The following is a 27,506-nucleotide window of genomic DNA, read 5'->3' as shown; positions in this document are numbered from 1 at the left end:
TTTTTGTTGATAAAGAAATTGGTGTTTATAGGTATGGAGTGAATTACCATATAGCTCCACGTGTACAGAGGGAACAGAGGGCTTCACGGACTCATCAGCCTGCTTCGAAGTTCATACCCTTCCAAAAACCCAAATACCTTCGAGGGCAAAGGAGAGATTTCCTGCTGAGCTATCAACAATGGGCAGAGGGGAGGAAGGGGAGGTAAGGGGGGGATTGAAACATAGGGCCCTAGTAGATTTCTTTCTGGAATTTTTTTTTCTTGGGAACGTGAAAGGCAAGATAGTGGCTTGTGAGGATTTCGCGAGTTACAGAATCCTTTACCCCTCGTGTGGGTTAGCATAGTGCCCAGAACATTATAAATACCTAGTAAATATTGGTGACGTTTCCTGAATAAATTTAGATATAAATTTTCACCCTTTTTCAGAGGATGCACTGTTGTTTGTTTCTTCTATGAGATCACATGGAATTTAGCTGGAATAAGAGAAGGTGACCCCAGGCAGTACACTAATAGCCGGATTCCTACACAGAACAGAGAAGGGAAGCTCGTCATGGCAGTGCTCCACGTTCAGATGGGAATGGCTGTTTTCAAAGAATGAGCTGGAGGGTGGCAACCCCAAATGCACATATCTACCAGGTAAAGCTTTGAAATCCTTGAACTCTCATCAGTTTATCCTCTGGAACTCTCCCCGCCATTCTTCATTCATTTATTTACACTCTGAGTTACCATACATGGAATCCCTACAATGAGACCCCCTCCGTGCTGAATCATAGGTTCATAGCGATAATGAGGAATCCGTCCCTGACTAAAAGAGGACAAAAAACAGTAGCAGGAGAAAAGGATATAAAATAAGTGCACCCGGGGCGCCTGGGTGGCTCAGTGGGTTAAGCCGCTGCCTTCGGCTCGGGTCATGATCTCGGGATCCTGGGATCGAGTCCCGCATCGGGCTCTCTGCTCAGCAGGGAGCCTGCTTCCCTTCCTCTCTCTCTGCCTGCCTCTCTGTCTACTTGTGATTTCTCTCTGTCAAATAAATAAATAAAATCTATAAAATAAATAAATAAATAAATAAATAAATAAAAAAAATAAGTGCACCCAAGTATTATAGGGACTATACACAATTAACCATGTATAGGGAGCAGCTCAAAAAACAGATTAATAAATTTTCCCCAGTGAGAGGTAGAGGTGGGATCAGGAAACACTTCCAAAAAAGGAAGCATTTTTTTTTTTTTTTTTTTTTTTGGAGGGAGAGAGAGAGAGAGAGAGTAGAGCACGCAAGGGTGGGAGGGAGGTGGGCAGAAGGAGAGGGTGAGAATATTAAGCAGGTGCCATGCCCTGCCCAGAGCCCTGCATGGGCTCAATCTCACGATCCTGAGATCACGACCTAAGATCATGTCCTGAGCCTAAATCAAGAGTCGGATGCTTAACCCAGGCGCCCCAGACAAAGGAAACTTTAAAGAGTGCTTAGGTGCTCCTAAATTTATAGGAAAGGTTAGGATTCACGTGGGGGGGGGGGGCAGGACGATTCTGGATAGAAGGAATAACATGAGCAAAGATAGGATGATATTGAGCCCTTGCGTTTTATAGAAACTATAAACCAGAAGTTGGTTTACTGGCTCCTTTTCATTGTGAAACAATGGCCCTCAGACAGAAACAGAACTCAGTATAACACACGTATGTAGGAGTGCCTTCCACTTCTTCCAGGTCTGCGGTCGGCACTTGCCTGGACGTAGCTGCAGGCAGCTCTGCCAGATTCCCCAGGCTCTGCCTGCTGCTGGAAAAGCACACAGGGGGCATGCTGCAGCTGGGCGAGGGCTCCACTTCCTGTGGCTGATCGGGGAAGCGACGAAGCTCACCACTCCTGCCTTCTCACCCTCCCAGGGCTTCCTCCACATCCCACCTCCATTTCTTCTCCTCGCTGGGACCTTCCAAGCAGTAAATGTGCACCTAGCTGCCAGCTCTCATGTGAGACATTAGAACTAATTGAAGTACTGGTGGAAAAACAAGCAGAGATTTGATCCATCGTTAAGCTAAAAACAAAACACAGAGTCTCTGGGAATTGTGAGTATGTGTCTTTCCTATGTCCATAAACCGTAGAGATGAGAATGTGAGGTAAGTAATTAAGGGAAAAGTTTTAGTCCTTGAACCTTCCATACTTCTCCCCATCTTGTATTAATTTTTACCATTTAATCTACACAAAGATAGTTCCATGATAGGAACTGTCCTGTGAAAGATTATGTTAGCAGATCGTTAAAATCTTTGACTTGATATGCTTTTACATCTGCACTGCAAGCTTATCTGGGCATAAGTATCTTGGAAACACAGTATTTCCAAATCTAAATGTCAAAGCAAGTTCAAAAATAGCCCACTGGAGTGTTTCCCTTAAGCAAAGCAAATCCCCCTCCAAGTCCAACATGTGCAAAGTTTAAAACAAGAACGGATAATGCTACAATAAAGCCCACAATATGGGCAGGACTGTAAAAGATTTAGGACTGGTTACGTATTATGAAAGACTATTTTTATCACAAAGGGACTTTCTGCATTTGCAAAGAGCTACTCCAAAAAATAAATATCATGAGTAAAGTTCTCCAAAAATAAAAGTATAGTTTCAAAAACACTAATCTAAAAAGAAAGTAATCTCTGTCTAAAAAGAAAGTATTTCACCACCACCCACATTTATGGTTTTTTCTTTCCTTTTCAACACTCAAACTTTTATGTATCTCTAAGAACCACGGTTTCACTTCACCTTAGATATCATCAGCTCTGTCCCTTAGAGTCAGAAATGATCCGAAGTATCACTTAATCCCATCCTTTCATTTCACACATGACCAACTTGACAAATTGTACGAAACACCTGCTACCTAAGAAGCAATGTACCGGGAGAGACACTAATGTGAAAAATGCATGATTCCCTGAATCATTTAACAAAAACAATTTCACTTGTGCCTTAAAGAAGCTTTCTATTTATTTGAGGAGACTGATACTGTATACACGCAGAGAAGGATAATTTCAAAAAGATTGGTTCAAACAAGGTACAGTCCACAGACAGAAGTTATTTGGGCTGGTGGAATGTTGGAAGTAAATAGGTTTTGGACTAAATTTGAAGAAGGGATGTAGTTTCACTATAAATAAGTACAGCAAAAAGTTGTTTTCCGGGGCGCCTGGGTGGCTCAGTAGGTTAAAGTCTCTGCCTTCAGCTCAGGTCATGATCCCAGGGTCCTGGGATCGAGCCCTGCATCGGGCTCTCTGCTCAGTGGGGAGCTTGCTTCCCTTCCTCTCTCTCTGCCTGCCTCTCTGTCTACTTGTAATCTCTGTCTGTCAAATAAATAAATAAAATCTTTTTTAAAAAAGTTGTTTTCCATAGATGGAATAGTATTGGTAAAGATTCATTAATAGTAAAACCCACATGTGTCCCATGAGCTCTGCAATGTGGTTGAACAGAAGCAATGAAGAAAGTATCCAAAGTTGGAAAGGTACAGAATTTGGTCAAGTGGTGAAATCTAATTACTTATTCACCATTTTTTTTTACAGCATTTTATATTAAGTGGAATTTTTGATTGGAGAAAGGAAAGAGAATGGGGTTTATATATATAAAACCATTGGAGTCAAAAATTAACTGAGTTGCCAAGGGTCCTACATCAAGATTAGGGCTTCCTAACGAGAGTTTAGCTGTAAGGATGCTTCTGAATGCAAGGAGCAGACAACCTCAATTTCAACAAGTCAGACAATTTACTATCTCATGTGAGAAAGATGTCCAGAGGTAGGCACTTCCAGGATATGTTTGTCAGATTCATTAGGGAACCCTGTTTTTTCCATTTTGCTCTATTGTGCCATCCTTCCCAGGTGGGGTTGGGTCTCCCTCCATGTCACAAGGTGGCCTCTGTGGCTCTTGCCATCAATCACTGCAGGTACCACAGCGTCCAGTATAAGAAGAGAGACTATTGCACCCCTGTCCTCCTGCTAAGAATGAGGAGACCCATCCCATGAGCTGTCCATCTGTCTTCACATTTGGCTTGAACCACATCATACAGTCATTCCTAAACCAACCTCTGAAAGTGAACGGGATTGCCAAAAGCAACCAGGATTTTACCATTGAGTCAAGTGCAGAGAGGTGAACGTCTAAACAAAGTCAGGACTTTCCTAGCAAGGAAAAAAAGAGGCTGGATTTTGAGCAAGCAACTCACACCAGTTAAGTGGCCACAGCTATTCCCTAAACCCTGTTTGGAGGAACTGTCAAAGTAAAAGCCAGCCCTCCCTATTCAGAACAATGGCTCATGCACAAAGCCTGGAGAAGATGAAGGCTGGGGGGTTCCTCTAGGCGGTAGCAGGCCTGGTATAATTAATGATGGTTTGGAGCTGGAATTTTGAAGCCTTCACATTCTATTCAAATCACGAGGCAGTCAGGTGCATGAGGAAAGCAGCAGAGGGAAGAAGCAGTTCAAGGTGGCAAGAAAAGGTTGAAAGAATTTAAGGAAGACATTTGGAGATAAAGTAGGATCTTTATCCTAGTTAAGACTGTTAACCAGTCTTAAATACTCAGAGGGTAGGTCCTTCCCAATTGCGTGCCTCTTTCCAGTAATATAATGCTCCATACATATATTTAAAGATGTCTCAAATTAATTTATTATTCTCTCCATTACTTTATTTCATAATATGATGTCAGAATTCTTAATACCACAGTAAACGTAATGTTTCGGTTAAGGTAACTGTTGCATCCTGCGTCAAGAGCATAAAATCCGGGCACCCAAATCAATTTTCAAAATCATCTGTTGCTACATTGTCATTTTAGTAAGGAAATGATGATGATGTTTTGTGAAACCACATCTTTTTTTTTTTTCACTGTTTTCTACCTTATGATAAGAGAGAACACAAAAACAGAATGAGTCACCCCTTCACCACCACTTCCCTTTCATTTTCCTTCCTGTTTTCCCATTGGAGCCTGTGTGTAAGGTCAGTGATGGACTCATTAGATTCTCAAATCACACTTAAGTAAAAGTACTGAGGAAATGTTTTGTCCTTCAACAAATATTTATTCCAAACACTGTGCCAGAGAATAAAAACTCCAAATAAGATACAGCCATCTAGTTTATGCATCTATTAAAAAGGATCAAACAAAAGGACATCTAGTGGCACAGAAAGAGAGTTATAATAAATGAAAATACATGCCTATAAGTATTGTTTACTTTGGTGTGTGAGTATATAATATCCATCAAGATATTTTTTAATTATTTGTATATGTATAAATAACATATATATACACACATACATAGATAGATGTGGGGGTGGAGAATGTTACTTTAAATTAACAAAAACACATGACTCTAATCACCCTGTCTTCTGTGGGTTGATGGTAGTAGGGTAGGGAGAGGCAGAATTCATGCCCAGGGGGTGGGGCTGGGGGGGAGACTATTTCCTTTTGCCCACACAAGCCGGTGCAAACCAGTTTTGCCTAAGAAAGATCCCAGTTAAAAGAAAGATTATCATTTCAAAACATAGAGTAGATTGCTTTTGCCTAATATATTTTCACTTTCCAGCAATGCACACTATTTGTAGAATAAGAATTGAAGAGGATATAGTTTCTGTCCTCAAGGAGCTCTTCTAGAAGAGAACTTGTATATAAAACATTGCCATACAATATTATAGGAGTTATTTGAGGGGAGATACACATATAGTGTATATTCATGAAAGCACTGAGGGAGAAGCCACTAGCTCTGCCTGGAGGCTCCTAGAAAGGCTTCCCCTAAGATGTGGCTTCTGAATTGGCTTTTAAACCAAAGCCTCTCAGAGAGAATACCATATGTTAAAGCAGAAGAAAACTGACAACCCAGGAGGACTGGTTCTCAGATGGGTGTATATGAAGACCCACATAGGGAGGCAAGAAGTGGTAAAAATAACAGGTTGTAACAGTAGATGGGGACTAGATAATGAAAATATAAGCCATCTTCAAAAGTGACTTTATGGGGGCACCTAGGTGGCTCAGTCAGTTAAGCGGCCAGCTCTTCATTTAAGCTCAGGTCATGATCTCAGGGTCTTGGGATCAACCCCTAAGTTGGGCTCCATGCTCAACGGGGAGTCTGCTTGAGGATTCTTTCTCTCTCTCTCTCTCTCTTCCCTCTGCCCCTCCCATGGCTCACATATGCTCTCTCTTTATAATAAATAAATCTTTTTTAAAAATTGCTTCATAAAGAAGCCACTGAAAATTATATATTTTAACCAAAAAGTAAACACCATTTTAAAGTTGTTTTAATGTACATTTTTTGTAATCATGGAACAAAAAAGAGAACTAACCTTTTTCAGAGCTTGAAGTTTTAGATCCTTGGGACTAATTCTTTCAGATTAGAGTGACCCGAAGTGGGTTCCCAGGTTGGGGTCAGCCAGTAATAAATTTTCACCAGTCTAAGAAGTAATAAGAGAAATAAGTAGAATCTATACAATTCTTTTTGTGTCTATCATTAATAATACAAAAAATTGACAACACTATGTCAGTGCACCCTCATTCGTTTTTAGTTTTTCACCCATGAAAGAATAATTCAGTTCAGTAAACCACTGGACTATAATTGTTTAGTTTCAGTAGACACTGAAAATAGCCAGAAAAATGAAAATAAGTTTAGCAGAAACACAGGAAAAATAAGAGAGAAATCATAGAGTTAGCAGATATCCCAATGGTCTAGGAGAAAGTATGGAGGTGGAAAAAGAACTAAATTGACTAGCAAATACAACAATGTTGGAATAAATCTTTAATTTTATTTTAAGAGAGACACAGTGTATCTTTCTTTTAGATTTTTCATACCAAATATCTAGGTTACACATTTGGGGTTTTAAGAGGATCATTTGGGGCCTGAAATAGGTAGAGGTATAAATTTCCTTTCTTTATGAGATATGCGTTTCCTGCACAACTGGATATCAGGAAAATTTTTTTACCCCATGAGTCTTTATTCTTCCAATTTTTTAATACTGAAAAACCTCCCTTGGTCGATTGTGTTGACAAGTCTAACAAGAAAGGAATGGTTTTGGCTTGTGGAATGCAGCAAAATTGCTGGGTGTTTGCTGAGAATTTTATCTTACAATTCATGTTTCCCTTGCATGACCTTCTTTTTTCTGTGTTGTTCTTGTTCTCCATTCTACAACCCATCTACTTGCAAGAATCTGGCACTCATTTGTTCCTCGAGTAAGTTATATTCTACCAGCCATCGGCTCATGAACTCCTTGAGATCAGTCCTCTCATCTCCTATTTGTATACCTGCAAGGTACCCAGACCCACAGACCCAGTAAAGTCTGTTTACCTTCTTCCCACACCAAGCAATAAAGAAAATGACCATAGCGCCATAATCCTTACCTCTGATTTATAGACTGAGGTTAAACCATCAGTGGTTTCAATTTCAATCCTATCAATCAACTGTGTTTGGGCAGGGTATCTCAAAGTTAAACATCATAAAGCCAGATTTAATGGTAACTTATTGCTATACAAATGGAATTATTCTTTTCCTATTTCACTCTCCATCTATGTTGGATCATAATTCAATTTAAATCCATCTGCCTCTAGCATCTGCATGGTATGTTCAGTTAGAGACAAGAATGGAAATTAGAAGGGTAGATCTGAAGACAGGTTTGAAATGACAAACAGATCTTCAAATTAGACTTTGCCTTTACAGAGCAAACGTGTGCTTTGTAAAATCCATGAAGCATTTGTTTCCTTATAAATAATGAAAGAAGAGGATAAAATTTAAAGCTGCACATGTATGTTTTAGAAGTGTTAATTTTTTATCAGATAAGAAAATATTTTCAGAGTATGCCATTATTTTATTTTCCTATCAATAATTATTTTTTAAATATTTATTTATTTTAGAAAGAGAGAGAGAGAGCAGGAGGGAGGGGCAGAGGGAAAGAGAGAATCTTAAACAGCTTCTGCACTGAGCTTGGAGCCCCATACTGGGCTGGATCCCAGGACCCTGAGATCACAACCAGAGCCGAAACCAACGGTCGGATGCTCAACCCACTGTACCACACACTTGCCCCTCAATAATTATTTTTAACATGCAAATAACTTATAAACCTATTTCACCACCAATAGTTTAAAAATTCTTTAAGTATTTTTAGTAAAACACATAAATCTCTCCTTATTTCTATTCTGCTTTTTTAAATTGCCCTACCTAAACATAACTACAGCAATAGTTGTGTGTATTCTTTCCCTTCAAGGTATAGTTTAAACAGCTAAAAAGGAACCCAAATTCTTTTTTTTTCTGTTCCTTGTGGGTTTTTTTAAACTTTATTTTTTTAGTGTTCTGAGATTCATTGTTTATGCACCACACCCAGTGCTCCATGCAATAGATGCCCTCCTTAATACCCACCACCAGGCTCACCCAACACTCCCATCCCCTGACCTCCAGAACCCTCAGTTTGTTTCTGAGTCCAGTCTCTCATGGTTTGTCTCCCCTCCGATTTCCTCCAACTCACTTCTCCTGTCCTTCTCCCAATGTTCTCTATGTTGTTCCTTATGTTCCACAAGTCAATGAAACCACACAATAATTGACTCTCTCTGCTTAACATATTTCACCCAACATAATCTCCTCCAGTTCCATCCATATTGATACAAAAGTTGGGTATTCATCCTTTCTGATGGAGACATAATACTCCATTGTATATATGGACCACATCTTCTTTATCCATTCATCTGTTGAAGGGCATCTTGACTCTTTCCACAGTTTGGCGACTGTGGCCATTGCTGCTATGCACATTGGGGATACAGATGGCCCTTCTTTTCACTACATATGTATCTTTGAGGTAAATACCTAGTAGTACAATTGCAGGGTCATAAGGAAGTTCTATTTTTAACTTCTTAAGGAATCTCCACATTGTTTTCCAAAGTGGCTGCACCAACTTGCATCCCCACCAACAGCGTAAGAGGGTTCCACTTTCTCCACATCCTCTCCAACACAAGTTTCCTGTCCTGCTGATTTTGGCCATTCTAACTGATGTAAGGTGGTATCTCAATGTGGTTTTGATTTGTATCTCCCTGATGGCTAGTGATGATGAACATTTTTTCCTGTGTTTATTAGCCATTTGTATGTCTTCTTTGGACATGTGTCTGTTCATGTATTCTGCCCATTTTTTGACATGATTATCTGTTTTTTGAGAGTTGAGTTTGAGGAGTTCTTTACAGATCTGGGATATCAGCCCTTTGTCTGTAGTGTCATTTGTAAATATCTTCTCCCATTCTGTGGGTTTCCTCTTTGTTTTGTTGACTGTGTTTCCTTTGCTGTGCAGAAGATTTTGACGTTGATAGTCATAAAGGTTCATTTTTTATTTTGTTTCCTTTGCCTTTGGAGACATGTCTTGAAAGAATTTGCTGTGCCCGATGTTGAAGAGGTTACTATGTTCTCCTCTAGGATTTTGATAGATTCCTGCCTCACGTTGAGGTCTTTTATCCATTTTGAGTCCATCTTTGTGTATTGAATCCAAATTCTTAACAACTCAGAGTGTGTGTCAAAATGATACAAAAATAAAGCATAGTGACTTGTATTGAAAAAAATATATAGCAATATCACTACTTCTTAAGATTAGTAATAACTACCATCTATTGAGTATTTATCATAAAGTGGGCAGTATGCTAAATTCTTCACACATACATAGTTGTACATACATAACAGACATTTAAATTTGTTTATTCTTATAGTGATACTACCTATCAGTGCTTTTTTTTTATTCTCTTTTTTAAAGATTTTTTTTTTTTAATTTGACAGAGAGAGATGACAAACAGGCAGAGAGGCAGGCAGAGAGAGAGGAGGAAGCAGGCTCCCTGCTGAGCAGAAAGCCCGATGCAGGGCTCAATCCCAGGACCCTAGGATCATGACCCGAGCCAAAGGCAGCGGCTTAACCCACTGAGCCATCCAGGCACCCCACCTATCAGTGCTTTTAATGTCCCCATGTTATAGATAATGAAAGTGAGACTTATTGAATGGAGATACTTGGTTAGTAAGAGGCAAAGCCAGGACTGAAATCCAGGTCAGTCTGTCTAACCTGAAATCCATAGACAATTGTCTGGATAATTATAAAACATGGAGGCACATTGGAAGCCCTGTAACTCATAATCACTCATTCATATAGTACCAAACACTGTCTGACAATCTTACTACAAATTCTCTAGTGAGTAGACACTCTCACCCTTTGCCAAGACCATTTACTACTTCCTCAATCCTTGGCACACAGCATTATTATGTTTAATAATAATAGTAGTAGTGGTAATAGTAAACACTTAGATAACACCATACTCTAAGTACTTTTCTAAACACCACATATTTTTTTGTCAATTTTATTTTATTTTATTTAAACTTGATTAATTAACATATAGTGTGTTATTAGTTTCAGAGGTAGAGTTTAGTGAGTCGTCTATTGTATATAACACCCAGTGCTCATTACATCATGTATCCTTCTTAATGCCCATCACCCAGTTATTTCATATATCTTTTAATTCTCACAACAAACTTATGAGGCAGTTACTGTTGCTATCCCCATTTTACAGATGAAGAAACTGAGGCACAAACAGGTAGGAAAAGTATTTTGGGTCATACAAGTAATAAATGACAGAATTTGGGGTGTCTGGGTGGCTCAGCCTTTAAGCACCTGCCTTCAGCTCAGGTCATGATCCCAAGGCCCTGTGGGAAGCCTGCTTCTCCCTCTCCCACTCTCTGTGCTTGTGTTCCCTTGCACACGCTCTCTCTCTCTTTCTGTCAAATAAACAAAATCTTAAAAAAGGAAATTGAGATAAGCTGAGTGAAATAAGTCAGGCAGAGAGAGTCAATTATCATATGGTTTCACTTACTTGTGGAGCATAAGGAATAACATAGAGGACATTGGGAGAAGGAGAGGAGAAGGGAGTTGGGGGAAATCAGAGGGGGAGACGAACCATGAGACAGTGGACTGTGGACTCCGAGAAACAAACTGAGGGTTTTGGTGGGGGGGGGGGTTGGGTGAGCCTGGTGGTGGGTATTATGGAGGGCACATATTGCATGGAGCACTGGGTGTGTTGCATAAACAATGAATTTTGGAACACTGAAAAAATTTAAATTAAATTTCAAAAAAATAAAAATAAAATAACTTGATGGAAAAAAAAAAACAAAAAACAGAATTAGACTTCAAGCCCAGACAGTCTTATTCCAATTTTCCATAACCTATAGCCTAAATAAATATATGAATTAATGAACCAGAATGATTTTTGTCAACATAAATCAAATTGTATCATTGCTTTGGTTTAAACCCTTTGGGGACTCCCCACTGGGTGTGTAACTAAAATGCTAACTTCTTAGCCCAGCCTGTAATGTCTTGAATGATCTTCTATTTCATCTTTTGCCTCATATTTCATGCTCCTCATTCTCGTCAGTCAGATACAACAGATTTCATTCAGGACTCTCTTTCCAGTTTGGGTACTTCACACATGCTGTTTCTCTTCTCTGAAAGCTCTTCCCCATACTCTTAACTGGCTGATTCCTACTCATTATTCAAGACTCCACCTAAATGTAACCTCTTGAGAGAGGTTTCTCTAATATGCCAGCATAAAGCAACTGTCCATTTTTGTTATATAATCTAAGAGCATTCAAAACAATTTCAAGTTGTGTGTGTGTGTGTGTGTGTGTCTGTGTGTAGAGCTGATTGTCTTTCTCTTTTGACAGACTTTAAGTTTGATGAGGACAGATACTATGATTCTTTTTTCTTTTTCTTTTCTTTTTTTTTAAAGATTTTATTTATTCATTTAAGAAAGAGAGAGAGAAATCACTAGCAGGGGGAGAGGCAGAGGTAGAAACAGACTCCCTATAGCGCAGGGAGCCCAATGGGGGGGCTGGATCCCAGCACCCAGAGATCATGATCTGGGCTGACAGCAGACACTTAAACAACTGAGCCACCCAGGCACCCCTGATTCTTTTTTTCTATAAATGGCCTATACTAGGTATTTGATAAATGTTGTTGGAAGTAAGAATGAGTTAATGAGTGACTGAATGAATGAGTGAACCACTCAATCAAGAGCATGATTCACAATGAAATCTCATAATACTGTATGTGCCTGTGTATGATTGCCAATTGCCAAATATATCTTGCCAAACACTAACTTAAAAACAAAGATGCAGTGAAAGAGTATCCACTGTCTGAAGAGCTATGATTGAATATGGTTATTGAGTCAAGAACATAATGAAAACAAGGCAGATCTACCTCCTCTTTTCTACCTCATGATTGTAGATACAAAATGTGATAATTATAGTTTTTTCCGTTAAATCTGTATGTTAACAGCACACTCCCTCTTCTTTGAGGAATGTCACCTACATATGGCAGCACTCTGCCACAGGTGGGAGCAAGGAACCTGGTGAAATCAGTCAGGGTCTCCCATACCTCCAGCAACAGTGATTCACCAACAGAGCTGAGCACAAGGTCCACCATGGGCCAATCAGAGTCCTCCACGTGCCTGTTAAGTTGTTCAGGTAACGTATATTTTCTCTTTATCTTTGGAGTCACAGACATGGGAAGATTTAAATTTGAGGCTGCTTAACTGTCATCTTCCCAAGTCACATGGTAGAAACTTTTCTATATTACAAGAAAAAGAGGATAAGGTGTTAACATAAACAGAGATAAGAAACGGAGAGGAAAACCACTAGTGTCATTTAAACCCTTGTTCCCAACTATACCTCAAATCAGCTGTATCTCAGACTTTCAGGTATGTGAGCAAACAAATAGATCTCTTCTATGAAGTTGATTTGAGAATCCTTTCTATTCTTTGCAACCACATGCCCTGATTTACACAAATTCCCAACCAACAACACTTCTAGTATTTGAAAACATAAGGCCTTACAGAGACCTGTCTCAAGATTTGCAGATAAGGGGTGCCTGGGTGGCTCAGTGGGTTAAAGCCTCTGCCTTCGGCTCAGGTCATGATCCCAGGGTCCTGGGATCAAGCCCTGAATTAGGCTCTCTGCTCAGCAGGCAGCCTGCTCCCCCCCCCCCCCCCCCCCCCCCCCCCCCCCCCCCTGTGATCTCTGTCAAATAAATAAAATCTTAAAAAAAAAAAAAAGATTTGCAGATAACTTAAAGGTTATCGGTTTGGCTCAGGTTTATGGTGAGCTTATACACAGCGTATAAAAACAGAAAACACCGTCCCAATCACAAAATCAAACCAGGCCATAGAAAGACAAAGAAAGTAGAATATTCCTGGGGAAGGAAGCAAGAAGGAAGAAAGTACCTTTTCCAAAGAAAAGCTTCTGTCCCCCTCTCCCCTGAGGGCTGCTGCTATGATGGGTAAGGATCCTGGAAAAACACTAATCATGTTTCCTGCTATACCCTCGGGAGAATTCCATCAGATCAGGCCTGGCTTCCTCAAGAAAAGTGTGACTACAGGGGCTGCTATCTGTTTCAACCTAAATCTGGTCATAACTTCCAGAACACATAATCCCACCATCGTCTGACTTCTTGGTACTCTTGTAACAGTTGAAATTTCACATCCCTTTGTGTGATAGGATCAACTTGGGAATTACACAGTAGTATTTTTATCCTTGTTGTTCCACAGTGCTCCTCAGTGCCTTACAAAAGGGCAAAACAATATAGAAAGAACAGCGAATTTAAATGATCTTCTAAATAGATTTTTTTTTTAAACTTACAGCATAAGCAATGGTCTGAAGGAACAGTGTGCACTTAATCCTTCCTGTGAGGATACTTACTAGAATTTATACATATTTCTCTTCAGTTTCTTGCACTATATTTATCTCATCAGGGATATTTTGTTTGTATGTTTTCCATTGGTGTTTAAGTGTTACTACAAATGCACACTAATCCTGTAGTCATCATTAATATTTGAGTATAAAGCACTAATAAGGTAGTTTGAGGTTTCATTAACATGAAGTTTTTCAGCTGATAATTTGCTTTAAGATCATAACCTAGTGAATAAGCCATTATACCAGGGTTCCTCAATAACACCATTTGGAGGCCATTTGTGATGGAATGCTGTTTACTTAAGAGAAGAAACCTCTGACCTTCTGTGGATTAAAGGGAATCATACCAGCATTATGCACATTGTAGCAAATAATGCTAAAATATGCAGGGAATGATCCCAATCTTTTGGTACCGGTTTGATAATTAATTTGTGAGCCAGGATGTGATCTATTCTGGAGAATGTTCCATGTGCACTAAAGAAGAATTCATATTCTGTAGCTCTGGGATGGAATATTCTGAATGTATCTATGAAGTCTACCTGGTCCAGTGTGTCATTGAAAGTCCTTATTTCCTTGTTGATCTTTTGCTTAGATGATCTGTCCATTTCAGTGAGTGGGGTGTAAAGGCCTCTACTATTGTCTTATTGTTGATGTGTTTCTTTGATTTAGTTATTAATTGCCTTGTATAATTGACTGCTCCCATAATTTTTAAAATTGCTAGATCTTCTTGTTGGATAGACCCTTTAAGTATGATACAGTGTCCTTCCTCATCTCTTAGTACAGTCTTTGGTTTAAAATCTAATTTGTCTGATAAAGGATTGCCACCCCAGCTTTCTTTTGTTGTCCATTAGCATGATAAATGGTTATCCATCTCCTCATTTTAGATCTGGAGGTGTCTTTGGGTCTAAAATGAGACTTTTGCAGACAGCAGATCAATGGGTCTTGCTTTTTTTATCCAATCTGATACCCTATGTCTTTTGATTGGGGCATTTAGCCCATTTACATTCAGGATAATGACTGAAAGATATGAATTTAGTGTCTTTGTGTTGCCTATAAGGTGACTGTTACTGTATATTATCTCTGTTCCTTTTGGTCTGTGTTAATTTGGGCTCTCTCTTTGCCTAGAGGACCCCTTTCAATATTTTCTGTAATGCTGATTTTGTAATCACAAATTCTTTTAGTTTCAGTTTGTCCTGGAAGCTTTTTATCACTCCTGTTTTCAATGACAGCCTAGCTGGAATAAAGCATTCTTAGCTGCATATTTTTCTCATTTAGTACCCTGAATATATCATGCCCATCCTTTCTGGCCTGCCAAGTCTCTGTGGATAGGTCTGCTGCCAATCTAATGTTTATGCCATTATAGGTTATAGACCTTTTTTTTTTTTTTTAAGATTTTATTTATTTGACACAGAGAGAAGGATCACAAGCAGGCAGAGGCGGGCAGAGAGAGAGAGAGAGGGAAGCAGGCTCCCTGCCAAGCAGAAAGCCTGATGCAGGGCTCGATCCCAGGACCCTGAGATCATGACCTGTGTCAAAGGCAGAGGCTTTAACCCACTGAGCCACCGAGGCGCCCCAGATTATAGAACTTTTGATCCAAGATGCTTCCAGGATTTTCTCTTTGTCTCTGAGATTTGTAAATTTTACTATTAGACATTGGGGTTTTAACCTATTTTTTTTACTTTGGGGGGTTTTCTGAGTCTCCTGGATTTTGATGCCTGTTTCCTTCCCCAAATTAGGGCAGTTCTCCATTATAATTCTCCAATATATCTTCTGACCCTCTCTCTCTTTCTTCTTCTTGTGGGATTCCAATTATTCTAATATTGCTTTGCTTTATGGTATCACCTATCTCTTGAATCCCCCCTCCCCCACCGCCATAACCCAGTAGTTGTTTATCTCTCTTTTTCTCAGCTTCCTTATCCTCTATCATTTGGTCTTCTATGTCACTAGTTCTGTTTTCTGTCTCATTTATCCTAGCAGTTAGATCCTCCATTTTTTACTGCACCACATTAATAGCCTTTTTTATTTCAATTTGGTTAGATTTTATTTCTCCAGAAAAGGATTCTTTAATGTCTTCTATGCTTTCTTCCAAGCACAGCTAGTATCTTTATAATTGTTATTCTGAACTCTAGTTCTGACATCTGACTAATGTCCATATGAATTAGGTCCCTGGTAGTTGGTACTGCCTCTTATTCTATTTTTTGAAGTGAGTTTTTCCATTTTGTCATTTTGTCAAGAGAAGAATAGATAAATGAGAGAACAAAATGCTAAAAGGGTAACAATGAGCCCAAGGAAATATACACAAAACAAATCAGAAGAGACCTAAAACCAGAGGGAAAAGGGGGGAAAAAAAAGTATGTAAGGCTGGTAAATGGAACAGAACCATACACTAGATTTTTGAATGTATTTTGGTCTGTTAGAAGAAACCATACCCAAAATTATAAAGAAAAAATATATATATATACACATATACATATACATATGTATGTATGCATATATATATATATGAATGTTGCCTGGGTGGCTCAGTCAGTTAAGCATCTGCTTTCAGCTCAGGTCATGATTCCAGGGTCCTGGGATCAAGTCCCACATCAGGCTCCCTGCTTGGTGGGAAGCCTGCTTCCCCCTCAGCCTGCTGCTCCCTTCTTTGGGCTCAATCTTTCTCTCTGTCAAATAAATAAATAAGATTTTAAATATATATGTGTGTGTGTATACACACACACACACACACACGAGGTTAAATATAATAAAGGGATGGAGTATTACTGTAAAAATGAAAAATAAAAAAATTTAAATTTGGAATTGATTAGAAGTTCATTGAAAAAAAGAAAGAAAAATTTTACAAAAGAGAGAGAGAGGACCAAGTCAAGATGGCAGAGGAGTAGCAGACTGAGATGACATCAGGTCACAGGAGTTCTGCTAGATAGTTATCAAACCATTCTGAACACCTACAAACCAAACAGGAGATCGAAGAGAAAAAGAGCAGCAATTCTACAAACAGAAAATCAACCACTTTCTGAAAGGTAGGATGTGCAGAGAAGTGAACCCAAAGTAACAGGAAGATAGACCATGGGGGGAGGGGTGCCTGTGTGTGGCAGAGCTCCCAGGTATTGGAGCAGGGAAGCTGACTACAAAGATGGAGCTGAGGAGTGAGTTCTCAGGTTGGGGGTACCTTAAACTGTGATCCACGGCACAGTCGGACCACTCCACTTTGAGCAAGGACCTCACAAGTGGCAGATCCGGGGAGACTCACCTTCCTTCTCTGGAGGCAGGAGTCTGCTGTGTTTTGAGACTCCAAATGGGGCTGTGCACCAGAGACAGAAATGCTCGGTCACAGGCTGGGTGAGCTCGGAGTGTGGCTGGAGGCCAGGGAGACAGGAGTGATTGACCGCTTTTCTCCGAGGGTGCACTGAGGAGTGGAGCCCAGAGCTCTCAGCTCCTCTGGGCTGGAGATTGGGAGACTGCCATTTTCATTCCTGTGCTCCAGAGCTCTACAGAAAGCATTCAGGGAACAAAAACTCCCAAGAGCAAAACCGAGATTAGTTAGCCCAGCCCCAAAGGAACAATTCTGCCTCTGGCAAAGACATTGGAGAATTAATGCAACAGACACCTCTGCCCAGAAGATATGCAAGAATATCCAGCCAAGAACAAGTTCGCTGATCAAGGAGAAAAGCGGAATTCCAGAGGAGGAGAAAACAAAGCATGGAATTCATGGCTTTCTCCCCATGATTCTTTAGTCTTGCGAAGTTGATTAAATTTTTTTAATTTTATTTTTTCTTCTAATTTTTTTAATTTTTCCTCTTATCTCTTCTAACGTTTTTTAACTAGTTTATCTTAACAATAACTTTCTTTAAAAAATCTTTTAAAATCTTTATTATTATACTCATTTTTAACCCTTCATTGCATCTAACTTTATTTTTGTATACATATAGGGTTTTTTCTTCTAAAAAATTTTGTGATACAATTTCTTCCAATAGATCAAAATATACCCTAAATCTAGCACAGGGATTTGTTCCAGTCTCCAGCCTGAACAATTTCTCTCCACTTTCTTTTTCTTTCTTTTTCCAACTTATCATTTCTTTTTTTTAGAATTTTTTTTTTATTTTCATCTTTACAGTCATATTCCATCCCTTCATCATGTTTACTCTTATTTTGGTATATATATAAGTTTTCCTTTCTTTAAAATTTTGGGAGGTAGTTAATTCTAAGAGACCAAAATACACCCCAAATCAAGTAGGTGGCTCCCTTCTATTCACCAGTCTAATATATATATGTTTTTTTTTAATTTTTAAATTTCTTTATTACCCCCTTCCCCCCCCCCCCCAATTTGGGGTCGCTTCTGATTTGGTTAGCGTACATTTTTCTGGAGTCTTTGCTACCCTTTTAGTATTTTATTCTCTCATTCATATATACTTATCTAGATGAAATGACAAGGCAGAAAAACTAACCACAAAACAAACAAACAAACAAACAAAAAGAGGCAGTACTGATGGCTAGGGACCTAATCAATACAGACATTGCTAATATGTCAATCTAGAGTTCAGAATGATGATTCTCAAGGTGCTATCTGGGCTTGAAAAAGGCATGGAAGACATTAAAAAATGCTTTCTGGAGAAATAAAAGAACTAAAATCTAAAAAGCTATTAATGAGGGGCAATAAAAAATTGAGGCTCTTACTGCTAGGATAAATGAGCCAGAAGAGAGAATTACTGATACAGAAGGCCAAATGATGAAGAATAAAGAAGCTGAGCAAAAGATAGACAAACAACTACTGGACCATGAAGGGAGAATTCAAGAGATAAGTGACACCGTAAGATAAAACAATATTAGAATAATTGGGATTCCAGAAGAAGAAGAAAGAGAGAGGGAGCAGAAGGTATATTGGAGCAAATTATAGTGGAGAATTCCCCTAATGTGACAAAGGGAACAAGCATCAAAATCCAGGAGGCACAGAGAACCCCCCTCAAAATCAATAAAAATAGGTCCACACCCAGTCATCTAAGAGTAAAACTTACAAGTTTTAGTGACAAACAGAAAATCCTGAAAGCAGCTTGGGACAAGAAGTCTGTAACATACAATGGTAGAAATATTAGATTGGCAACAGACTTATCCACAGTGACCTGGCAGGCCAGAAAAAACTGGCATGATATATTCAGAGCACTAAATGAGAAAAATATGCAGCCAAGAATATTATATCCAGCTAGGCCATCACTGAAAATAGAAGGAGAGATAAAAAGCTTCTAGGACAAACAAAAACTAAAAGAATTTGTAAACGCCAAACCAGCTCTACAGGAAATATTGAAAGGGGTCCTCTAAGCAAAGAGAGAGCCTGAAAGTCGTAGACCAGAAAGGAACAGAGACAATATACAGTAACAGTGACCTTATAGGCAATACAATGGCACTAAATTCATATCTTTCAGTAGTTACCCTGAATATAAATGGGCTAAAATGACCCAATCAAAAGACACAGTTTATCAGAATGGATTTAAAAAAAAAAAAAAACATCAATATGCTGTCTACAAGAAACTAATTTTGGACCCAAAGACACCTCCAGATTTAAAGTGAGGGGATGGAAAACAATCTACCTTGCTTATGGCCAAAAAAAGAAAGCTGGGGTGGCAATCAATATATCAGATAAATTGATTTTTAAGTCAAAGACTATAATAAGAGATGAGGAAGGACACTATATCATACCCAAAGGGTCTGTCCAACAAGAAGATCTAACAATTTTAAATATCTATGCCCCTAAAATGGGAGCAGCCAACTATATAAACCAATTAATAATAAAATCAAAGAAACATCAACAATAAGACAATAAAAGTAGGGGATTTTAACACCCCACTCACTGAAATAGATATCCCAGCAAAAGATCAGAAAGGAGGGGCGCCTGGGTGGCTCAGTGGGTTAAAGCCTCTGCCTTCAGCTCAGGCCATGATCCCAGGGTCCTGGGACCGAGCCCCACGTTGGGCTCTCTGCTCTACAGGAAGCCTGCTTCATCCTCTCCCTCTCTTTGCCTACTTGTGATCTCTGTCAAATAAATAAATAAAATCTTTTTAAAAAATAACACCTGATTGAGTAGCAAATATAGGAATTTGCCCATTTTATCTAAGATAACTTAGTTTCTAAAAAATAAAAAAAAATCAAAGAGGAAATAAAGGCCTTAAATGACACACTGGAACAGATGGACATCACAGATATATTTAGAACATTCCATCTCAAAGCAACAGAATACACATTCTTCTCTAGTGCACATGGAACATCTTCCACAATAGATCACATCCTGGGTCAATAAGGTCGCAAGTGGTATCAAAAGATTGGGATCATTCCCTGCATATTTTCAGAACACAATACTCTGAAGCTAGAACTCTATCACAAGAGGAAAGTTGGAAAGAATTCAAATACATGGAGGCTAAAGAGCATCCTACTAAAGAATAAATGGGTCAAACAGGAAATTAAAGAAGAATTGAAAAAAATCATGGAAACAAATGATAATGAAAACACAACGGTTCAAAATCTGTGGGACACAGAAATGGAAGTCCTGAGAGGACAGTATATAGCAATACAAGCCTTTCTCAAGAAACAATAAAGGTCTTAAGTATACAACCTAACCCTACACCTAAAGGAGCTGGAGAAAGAACAGCAAGAAACCCTAAATCCAGAAGCAGAAGAGAAATAATAAAGATCAGAGCAGAAATCAAAAGAACTGTAGAACAGGGGCACCTGGGTGGCTCAGTGGGCTAAGCCTCTGCCTTCAGCTCAGGTCATGATCTCAGTGTCCTGGAATTGAACCCCGCATGGTGCTCTCTGCTCAGTGGGGAACCTGCGTCCCTCCCTCTCTCTGCCTGCCTCTCTGCCTGCTTGTGATCTCTCTCTGTGTGTCAAATAAATAAATAAAATCTAAAAAAAAAAAAAAAAAAAAAAAAAGAACTGTAGAACAAAACAATGAAACTAGGAGCTAGTTCTTTGGAAGAATTAAACAGATTGATAAACCCCTGGCCAGACTTATCAAAAAGAAAAGAGAAAGGACCCAAATTAATACAATCATGAATTTGACAACCTGGAAGATGCACTCCTAGAGATGTATAAACTACCAAAACTGAACTAGGAAGACAAAAAAAACCTGAACAGACCCATAACCAGTAAGGAGATTGAAGCAGTCATCAAAAATCTCCCAACAAACAAGAGTCCAGGGCCAGAGGGCTTCCTCTGGGGAATTCTATCAAACATTTAAAGAAGAATTAATACCTATTCTCCTGAAACTCTTCCAAAAAATATAAGTGGAAGGAAAACTGCCAAACTCATTTTATGAGGCCAGCATTACCTTGATCCCAAAACCAGACAAAGGCCCCATCAAAAAAGAGAATTACAGACCAATATCCTTGATGAACACAGATGTGAAAATTCTCACCAAAATACTAGCTAATAGGATCAAACAGTTCATTAGAAGGATTATTCACCATGACCAAGAGGATTTATTCCAGGGCTGCAAGATTCGTTCAACATCCACAAATCAATCAATGTGATACAATACATTAATGAAAGAAAGAACAAAAACCATGTGATACTCTCAATCAATGCTGAAAAAGCATTTGACAAAGTACAGCATCCTTCCTTGATCAAAACTCTTCAAAGTGTAGGGGTAGAGGGTATATACCTCAATACCATCAAAGCCATCTATGAAAAACCCACAGCGAATATTATCCCAATGGAGAAAAACTGAGAGCTTTTCCACTAAGGTCAGGGAAATGACAGGGATGTCCATTATCACCACTGCTATTCAACATAGCACTAGAAGTCCTAGCCTCAGCAATCAGACAACGAAAAGAAATTAAAGGCATCCAAATCAGCAAAGAAGAAGTCAAACTCTAACTCTTTGCAGATGATATGAATACTTTATGTGGAAAACCCAAAAGACAACACTCCAAAACTGCTAGAACTCCTAAAGGAATTCAGTAAACTGTTAGGATATACAATCAGTGCTCAGAAATCAGTTGCATTTCTACACACCCATAGCAAGACAGAAGAAAGAGAAATGAGGAGTCAATTCCATTTACAATTGCACCCAAAACCATAAGATATCTAGGAATAAACCTAACCAAAGAGGCAAAGAATCTATGCTCACAAAACTATAAAGTACTCAGGAAAAAAACTGAGGAAGACACAAAGAAATGGAAAAACGTTCCATGCCCATGGATGGGAAGAAAAAATATTGTGAAAATGTCTATGCTACCTAAAGCAATCTAAACATTTAATGCAATCCCTATCAAAAATACCATCATTTTATTTTCAAAGCAATGGAACAAATAATCCTAAAATTTATATGGAACCAGAAAAGTCCCCTAATAACCAGAGGAATGTTGAAACAGAAAGCCAAAATTGGTGGCATCACAATTCCAGATTTCAAGCTCTATTACAGAGTTGTCATCATCAAGACAGTATGGTACTGGAACAAAAACAGACACATAGATCAATGGAACAGAATAGAGAGTCCATAAATAGACCCTCAACTCTATGGTCAACTAATCTTTGACAAAGCAGGAAAGAATATCCAATGGAAAAAAAGGCAGTCTTTTTAATGAATGGTGTTGGGAAAATTGGACAGCCACATGCAGAAGAATGAAACTGGACCATTTCCTTACATCACACACAAAAATAGACTCAAAATGGATGAAAGACCTCAGTGTGAGAAGGAATCCATTAGAATCCTTGAGGAGAACAGGCAGCAACCTCTTCAACCTCAGCCCCAGCAACATCTTCCTAGAAACATCGCCAAAGGCAAGGGAAGCAAGGGCAAAAATGAACTATTGGGACTTCATCAAGATCAAAAGCTTTTGCACGGCAAAGGAAACAAACCAAAAGACAACTGACAGAATGGGAGAAGATATTTGCAAACAATATATCAGATAAAGGGCTAGTGTCCAACATCTATAAAGAACTTAGCAAACTCAACACCCAAAGAACAAATAATCCAATCAAGAAATGGGTAGAAGACATGAACAGACATTTCTGCAAAGAAGACATCCAGATGGCCAACAGACACATGCAGAAGTGCTCCATATCACTCGGCATCAGGGAAATACAAATCAAAACCACAATGAGACATCACCTCACACCAGTCAGAATGGCTAAAATTAACAAGTCAGGAAATGACAGATGTTGGAAAGGATGCGGAGAAAGGTGAACCCTCCTATACTGTTGGTGGGAAGGCAAGCTGGTGCAGCCACTCTGGAAAACAGCATGGAAGTTCCTCAGAAAGTTGAAAATAGAGCTACCCTACCACCCAGCAGTAGCACTACTGGGAATTTACCCTAAAGATACAAATGCTTGATCCGAGGGGGCACATGCACCCGAATATTTATAGCAGCAATGTCCACAATAGCCAAACTATGGAAAGAACCTAGATGTCCCTCTACAGATAAATGGATAAAGAAGAGATTTTACATATGTGTGTGTGTATATATATATGTGAATATATATATATATAGGAATCCTATGCAGCCATCAAGAGAAATGAAATCTTGCCACTTGCAATGATATGGATGGAACTAGAGTATATTATGCTTAGCAAAATATGTCAATTAGAGAAAGACAATTATCATATGATCTCCATGATATGACGAATTTGAGAGGCAAAGTGGGGGGTTGGGGTTAGGGAAGGAAAAAATGAAACAAGATGGGATCAGGAGGGAGACAAACAAACCATAACAGACTCTTAATCTAACAAAACAAACTGAGGGTTGCCAGGGGGAGAGGAGTATGGAGAGGGTGGTTGAGTTATGGACATTGGGGAGGGTATGTGATATGGTGAATGCTGTTAAGTGTGTAAGCCTGAAGATACACAGACCTGTACCCCTGGAGCAAATAATATATTATGTGTTAATAAAAAAAATTTTTTTTAATTTCAAAAGATAAAAAAAAAATGTTATATATCCCAAAAAAAAAAAAAAAAAAAAAGGAGAGAGATTGAGAGAGAGAGAATGTGATCAGGCAGGTAAATAGAACAGAGCCATACACTAGATTTTGGGTATATTTTGGTCTGTTAGAAGAAAGTGCATCCCACTATTTTAAAGAAAGAAAAAAAAATATATATATATATACACACACACATATACATGTGTGAATATGTCTATACACACACACACAAAATAAGGTTAAATACAATTAAGGACTAGACTATGACTGAAAAATGAGAATTTAAAAATATTTTTAAAAAGAAATTGATAAGAAGTTGGTTGAAAAGAAAAGAAGAATAATTCAAAAATAAAGAAAAAATAAAAAAGTAAAGAAAATTTTAAAAATTAAAGTTGGGGGCACCTAGGTGGCTCAGTGGGTTAAAGCTTCTGCCTTCAGCTCAGGTCGTGATCTCAGGGTCCTGGGATGGAGCCCCACATCGGGCTCTCTGCTCAGCAGGGACCCTGCTTCCTTCTCTCTCTCTGCCTGCTTCTCTGTCTACTTGTGATCTCTGTCTGTCAAATAAATAAATAAATATTTTTTAAAAATTAAAGTTGAAAGACTAAGGAATCACAGGGCAGGGGGGAGGGTGAAACCATGAATTCTTTGGGCTGTATTCCCCTAGCACTGGAGATTTGCAATTTTCATTTATCAGTAAACTTGGTCTTGGCTGAATATTCTTGCTGATCTTCTGGGGGAGGGGCCTGTTGTGGTGATCCTCAAACATCTTTGCCCAAGGCAGAATTGCACCATCCTTTTCAGGGGCCACACTAAGTAATCCACTCAGTTTTGCTCTTTGTAGCTTTTGTTCTGTAAATGCTTTCCCTACAGCTTTAGAGGAGGGGAATGAAAATAGCAGCCTCCTAATCTTTGGCCCCAAAGGAGCTGAGAGCTCAGGGCCCCACTCCTCAGTGCACCCTCAGAGGTACTCGGTCAATCCCTCCTGTCTCCCTGGTCTCCAGCCTCACTCCGTGCTCACCTGGCCTGTGATCAAGTGTTTCTATCTCTGGCACACAGCCCCATTTGGAATCTCCAAACCCAGCAGATTCCTGCCATGCTGCTGCTTACAGAGGAGGAAGGAGGGAGTCTCTCTGGATCTGCTGCTTGTGGGGTTCCTGCTAGAAGAGTAGTGGCCTGAGTGTGTCTCAGATCACAGTTTAAGGTAACCCTGAGCCGAGAGCCCTTCCTGAGTTCCATCTCTGTAGCTGGCTTCCTTGCTCTGATCCCTGGGAAGTCTTCCACACTCAGACACCCCCAGTCTTTCTGTGACCCTGCGGGTCCTGAGACCACACTGTCTCCATGAGGGCTCCATCCCCACTTAGCCTCTAGAGCAATGTCCCACTGTGGAGCAGACTTCTAAAAGTTTCAATTTTGTGCTCCCCTGCTCTGTCCCTTGCCGGTAGCCGGCTGATGGAGGCTGGCCTTTCCGCCCGCTCCTCACCCCCACCCACCCTGCAATCTATGTTCCCATACATCACTTCAGATTCACTTCTCTACACCTTCTACCTTGCAGAAAGTGGTAGGTTTTCTATTCCTAGAGTTGCAGCTATTCTTTTCTTTGTTCTCCAGTTGAGTTTATAGGTGTTCAGAATGGCTTCATAGTTATCTAACTGAATTCCAGGAGCCAGATGAAATTTAGGTCTCCTACTCTTCCACCATCTTGGATCTCTCTCAGCCTGTGGGACTTCACTCTTGCCACGAAACCCCAACGTCCTACATCTCTTCTGATCATTACCTCTCTGACTGGCTTTTACCATGGCACATGCTCAGATCTCTATAAGCTAAGAGAAGAAAAAGAAGAAGAAATTAAAAAGAAAAAAAAAATTTTTGAAGTACTTAAACCCTATTACACCTTTTCATGACAACCTCTTTCCTCTCTCAAGTACCAAGAATATTGAACTAATCATCTACATTTGTTTCTCTAGCTCCTTATTTCCCAGTGATTATTTAGCTACTACAATCCTGCCTCTGCTGTCATCCATGGAAACTGTTTCACCAAGTGACATCTTTATTAAATCTGATTGCTAGTTTCATTATCATACTTGACCTCCTTAGCAATTGACACCAGTGCCTCCCTCCCTGTCTTCCACAAACCACAATATCCGGGTTTCCTCCCTGATGTTCTATTTGTTCCTCTTTGGTATTCCCCATGAGTTCCTCTTATACTTTTAATTTTTAAGATGTTAATATTTTTCAAGATTCTTCACTGAGTTTCTTCTATTTTCACTCTAAAAATAATTTATAAACTATTTCTTCCAGGGCCCCTGAGTGGCTCAGTCAGTTAAGAGTCTGCCTTCAGCTCAGGTCATGATCCCCAGGTCCTCAGATCAAGCCCCACACCGGGCTCCCTGTTCAGCAGGGAACTGCTTCTCCTTGTGCCCCTCACCCCCCTTCTGCTCTCTATCTCACTAAAATCTTTTAAAAAAGAATTTCTTCTAATCCTGTAACCCTAGTTATCAGCTACATTTTAATAAGCAAAAAAACTATAATTATAGTCCAGTACAAATTTTTCTCTTTTATTCCAAATTCATATATGCAATTACTTATTGGGCATTTAAACCAACTGGATCCATGAACACTCCAAAATCAACATTTTTCCCCCGTCTCTCAATCTCACTATTCTCATTCTCCTATATGCCTTATCTATGAACACCACATAATCCACCACATTGACTAACCCAGATACTGTGTATCTTCCCCAAGGTCCTAGTTCCCCTCTTATATGCAGTACCAACTCTTTGTTTATTCTGTTCTATTCTATTTTGTGATTACCTCTCCAACAGATCCAATTCTACCCAACCTCGTTATTCTTATCAGGCAAAGACATAATTTGTCCCTATGTCTTGAATCTTATTCTCTAGAAAGTCTTCCCTGAAATTCTTCCCCAAGCCAGTTTCTTCCTTTAACACTCTTATTGAAATCTATACTCCTCATTCATAGCATTTATTACAATTGTAAATAAATAATTCATTATGTTGTTTGGCCTTTGTGTCCTTCAAAAAATGTAAGCTCCCTGAGAGAACATAACACTCATAATGAAGGAATGGATAAATTCTTCTTAAATTCATTTTCCACACTGCCACCAGCCTAATCTTTCTAAAACACAGTCTTGTCACTCTACTATATAAAAGTCTTCAAGGGACTTCCACTGCCTTTAGCAATTAACTTTACATCTAAACCTTTGTAGCATGGAATACAAGATTCTCTATGACCCAGCCTCCATACTTCTGTCTGCAGCTTTGTTTCTGATAATGACTGATTGCTTAATATCTCTGATCTTTTTCAACCTTACTACAGACAAACTAAATATTTCAAAAATGAAAAAGGAGAAGGAACATACTTTCAGTATTTTATCATGCTCACATTAAGAAACAAATGAATAGGGGCACCTGAATAGCTTAGTCAGTTAAGCATCTACCTTCGGCTCAGATCATGATCCCAGGGCCCTGGGATTGAGCCCTGCATTGGGCTCCTTGATCAGCCAGGAACCTGCTTCTCTCTCTCCCCCTCTCCCTTACTCATGCGCTCGCTCTCTCTCTCTCGCTGTCTAAAATAAATAAATAAAATATTTTAAAAAGAGAGGGAGAGAGAACAAATGAATAAAACATATTAAATAAAGCAGCAGCCTTATTTCAAATAAGCACCCTAAATTACCTAAATCATCTGGGATGCTTCTTTACTAAAAACCAAAGAATATTCCAGGTGAATTAGAATTAAGTATAGCACACCTGGACAGAATTCTTTAACAGGAACTACTTACTTGGTATTCCTCAACTTTGGATATCAGAATCTTTAAAAAATGCAGTGTCCATTAGGTTTAGGCATAGATAGATAGATAGATAGATAGATAGATAGATAGATAGATAGATAGATA

At 39.2% G+C, this 27,506-nt stretch overlaps 1 long non-coding RNA gene across 3 annotated transcripts in view; it reads right to left on the bottom strand.

The window, feature by feature from the left end:
• The window catches only part of LOC132026188 (uncharacterized), a 105,494-nt gene that overhangs the window by 67,329 nt on the left and 10,659 nt on the right, over positions 1–27,506 (bottom strand). For all 3 annotated transcript variants that reach the window (XR_009406821.1, XR_009406820.1, XR_009406819.1), the window contains exon 2: positions 6,285–6,392. This is a non-coding gene — a long non-coding RNA (uncharacterized LOC132026188). The remainder of the gene's footprint in view (positions 1–6,284; positions 6,393–27,506) is intronic.

This window comes from Mustela nigripes, chromosome 10 (assembly GCF_022355385.1).
Source record: "Mustela nigripes isolate SB6536 chromosome 10, MUSNIG.SB6536, whole genome shotgun sequence".
Classification (NCBI taxonomy): domain Eukaryota; kingdom Metazoa; phylum Chordata; class Mammalia; order Carnivora; family Mustelidae; genus Mustela; species Mustela nigripes.
The sequence above is the reverse complement of the archived record's forward strand: the minus strand, read 5'-3'. Positions and strand labels throughout refer to the sequence as shown.